We start from the raw sequence: 4,350 nt of genomic DNA, 5'->3' as shown, positions 1-4,350 counted from the left end.
TGGCCAGACATCCGCACAACTAAAGGTGACCCAGGTTCAGCACGTACATCGGCGCCAAGCCAAAGGCCACCATCTCTAACCACGAGGTGGAGGCCTTACCCGGACCCAGGGCACGACCACTAGCGGGGCTCTCGGCCACTGATGTCACAGGTGCAAGGCTCTGCTGGGTCCACCCACCGCCCACGACACACTGCTCCGCCCCCACCCCGCCCACCACAGAGAGCTCCAACCTCCACCCACTACCCACCACAAACCACAGAGAGCTCTGCCACCACCCACCATGTACGGTTCCGCCCCTGCCCACCATCCACCACGGAGAGCTCCGCCCCCACTCACGACCCACCACTGATGGCTCCGCCCCTGCCCACCACCCACCACAGAGGGCTCCGCCCGCACCCACCACCCACCACAGAGGGCTCCGCCCCCAGCCCCACCCACCACAGAGGGCTCCACCCCCACCCACAACACACCACCCACCACTGACGGCTCCGCCCCCGCCCACCACCCACCACCCCAACCCACCCGAGGGCTGCATCCCCACCCCCCACCCACCACAGAGAGCTCTGCCCTCCACCCACCACCTACCACCCCAACCCACCATGAGGGCTGCAGCCCCACCCTCCACCCACAACGGATGGCTCTGCCCCCACACCCCACCCACCATGGGGAGCTCCATCCCCACCTCCCTACCCAAAATGACGGCTCCGCCCCATCCCCCCAACGGCTCCACCCACCACCCACCATGACGACTCCGCCCCCCCCCCACCATGGAGAGCTCCACCCCCACCTCCCCACCCACCACGACGTCTCTGCCCCCACCTTTCACCCACCACGGAGAGCTCCACCCACCACCCACCACGGAGAGCTCCACCCACCACCCACCACAGATGGCTCCGCCCTCGCCCACCACCCACCACGCACCACCGATTGCTCACCACTCAAAGCTCCGCCCCCACCCACCACCCGCCACGGACGGCTCTATCCTCTCCACCAGGTTCTTCTCTAAGAGATACTCAGGAACCTTGATTCTTGGTAAGCCCAGGACCACATCAGGCGGTGGGGACTGACTTTACCATTTCAACCTGTCACCTGAGAAGCATTGTGGGAGGGAGGATGCCTTTTTTATCCGGAGGCTGATGGAGTGATTCATACTGACCTGAATCCCCACTAGCTCGGAGGGCCTCACCTGGCTGACTTAGCGTGTTTTCCACTTTAGAGAGCTTCCTGTGTCCGGGGAGCAAGGACCTGGGGTGTGGCAGGTGATGGGTGTGACGGGTCTCCAGGTGGGCTGTGGTGGCACATAAACTTATTTGCAAGCCTGAACCTACCCAAGCACATGTATTTCCCTTGAAGCCTGAGCTGAGGGAAAGCGGACAGTTTGCCAGGTGGGTCTGAGTCCACGGACCGTGTTGTCCTTCAATAAGAGACACCTGGCGCCTTGAGCTCTGGCAAAGGTGGGGACTTGCTCATGCGGCCAGTCCACAGACTGGGGCTGGTTATCGTCAGTTTGAAGCTGCTTCTCAGAAGTACTGGCAGGGTTTTGATCCCAGCAGACAGCTGGCTAGGCAGGTGGTTCAGGACCAGTCTGTTCTGTACAGTTCTGGAGGACCCCACTGCCATTGGCGAGTGGGCAGGTACATCTCATGCACGGGAGAGCCATGGGGGATTGTGTAGCCAGCGACTTAGAACAGGGCAAGTCCCTTGAGGTTCTGGGTCTCAGACTGGGCTGTCGGGGTCACTGTGCATGTACCCATTTCAAGTGATCTCCTACATATCGGGGCATAGTCCCTCTGAAGGTGTAGTGGAGGAGTCTGCACTGATTTGCCAGGGCACGGCTTGTTGGCTGCAGGAATATCCTTCACTAAGAGACACCTGAGAGCCTTGATGACTGCTAAGCCTGGGACCACCAGGCAGCCATTCCAAATAGGGACTGAGCTTGGCAACTGGAAAGGTGCATGCAAGCAAGAATTCTAGTGGTGGGCTCCCTCTGGCCTGGAGGTTATGAATGTGGTTAAGGACCAACCGAAACTCCACAGGCTCAGATAGTGCCCAGCTGTGCTCTATGAGCTGATGGGGTGCTTCCAGAGGAGCTAGCACCACACAGGTGGGTTTAGTCAGGGGCCTGGGATGGGGCAAGTGTCTCGAGAGGCAGGTTCACAAGAGTAGCCTGGTGGGGTACATGGCACGTGCCTATTTCCAAGTGCAATCTATACAAATTTGAATATTCCCTCTGAAGGCAGAGCAATCTGGAAAGCTTGCTAAGACTGATTCCAGCTTGCTGACCATGGTGTCTTCAATAAGAAACTCCTGGGATCTCGTTTGTTACAAAAGCTGGGACTTCAAAAACAGTAAGTACATATTGGAATGACTCTCACCCATTTCCGTGGCTGCCTCAAAAGTAATTTCAGGGGTGGTCTCCCTCTGTGTATGAAGCAATGCATAGGTAGTTGGAGAGGGGCCCAGCTGTGCACAGGCAGTTGACGGATGAGTGCCCATGTGTGAGCCCCACAGGTCAGGGGAGCAGGGACCTGGAGCAGGGCAATGTAGGGGGAGGTCAGGACACAGTAGCAGACTCTTGTGGGTTCCTGCATCTGCCGAGCCCCCTGCCCTAACCTCCACAAATGCACATATGCTCCCTGAAGTCTGCTGGGTTTGTAGGGCTTACTTGCCAACAGTGTCTTTCATACTGGCTCACTGTGCAAGTATCTATAACTAATTAATCCTTTTTAACTTCCCATTATAGCAGTAATTTCACAAATCAATGCTAGGTTAATCATAGTGTAGTTCCAGGCAAGGGGAGAAGAAAGAAATAAAGTTCAAAGTAGTTTCGGTGTATTTTTATAGGAAATCAGTACCTGGAGAGACACCTTAGCCAACTGAGATCTGACTCCCAGCTGCCAGAGTCACAGTACAAGTTTGGTGTTGCTGGAGCTCATTTCTAGGGAAGGAGGGTTGGGTGCTGATGGCAGGATTCCTTCCCAGAGGGGCCATTGCACAGCTTTTACCACTGCCTCTAAACGAGGCTCCTTTTCTGTGGCAGGAGCTAATTTTTCCATGTTGTTTTTGAGTGATATATTAGATGAGCAAATTGTAGCCTTAGTCAGACAGAACACTCTCAGATAGTCTCCTAACTGTACGTATTTATAGTCTACGTGTCTCCTGTCACAGTGGTTTCTTCCTATGTCTTTAAAGGGGAGCCCCCAGCCACTGGGCTCCTGAGTTTTTTGGGGTGAGAGCAGATGAGACGATGCCATCCAGACACAACTTGCTGCATTCTTACACAAAAATATCTTTACTCCTAAAAACAATTTTTGGGGGCTTTGCTATAAATGGTTTGAAATTGTGTGAGACCAAATACACAACAATGTGCCTTGTGACTCACACACTAATCCATAGTAGGGCCTAACAGTACCATATGCAGTTGCCAAATGATTGAAAGGTAACTTCTTGAAACAGTGTAACTTTTTGTCACTGATGTCTCCAAGTAAAGGTCATTGTGAGAAGGCTCCCAGAGACCCTGGTTTGTGCAGCACCATCGGCATGTGTTCAGTGGACTTAACATCAGAATTTAGGCTGCCAGTATTTTAGAGGCTGCAGGGTTTTGCTCTGTTTTCAGTTCCTGGAGTTGTTTTACTTTATTATCAACTTCCAAATGTTCCTTTATTGTCTCCACTTCTGTAAATGTATGGCTCACATTTATTAGATTAATTTTTGGAGATCAATGTATCTCTCTGGTTATTTTAACAATTCCTTTATCTTCTCTAACCTCAAATAATATCATTTCCTTCTCACGTCACATTCATGGCCTGTTCTAGTTGTACACATTCTATCATGTTGTCTCCTTTTTTCCTCTTTTGACTCCAATACGTTAGGTTGAGGCTTGGCTCCAAGCCTATACTATCCTGGTCCAAGCTCCTGGGTTCTATGTAACTGGTTGGGGAAGGTCAAGGTGATGTTTATAAGTACTCGTATCATAGGTATAGCCATAGATCTAAGAGTTACAAAGGTATTTTCATTCCATTCTACCAACATATCCTTAGGAACATGGTTTTTTTCCCTTAAGGGGTCTTTCTGTGGCCTGTAGCTTCCTCCACTGTCTCATTTGATATTGGGGAACCACAAACAGGTTTTAAGCCAATGTCCTGTTTCTTCCTTCAAGTGCCAATACTCAGTTTCACACTGACCCAGGGAACCACAGTCATGGGGATGTGTGGTATAGGCTTCATTCTGGCTGGTTGTCTGGTGTCTCAGACAATCAGGACTGCCCCCAAGATTAGAGCTGTTCTGAGAGTATTGCTGGTATCCACCATCTTGACTGCAACAGTTGTCAGTCCACATTGTTTCACGTTG

Source organism: Acinonyx jubatus, chromosome B2, assembly GCF_027475565.1.
Source record: "Acinonyx jubatus isolate Ajub_Pintada_27869175 chromosome B2, VMU_Ajub_asm_v1.0, whole genome shotgun sequence".
In the NCBI taxonomy this organism is placed as follows: domain Eukaryota; kingdom Metazoa; phylum Chordata; class Mammalia; order Carnivora; family Felidae; genus Acinonyx; species Acinonyx jubatus.
The sequence above is the reverse complement of the archived record's forward strand: the minus strand, read 5'-3'. Positions refer to the sequence as shown.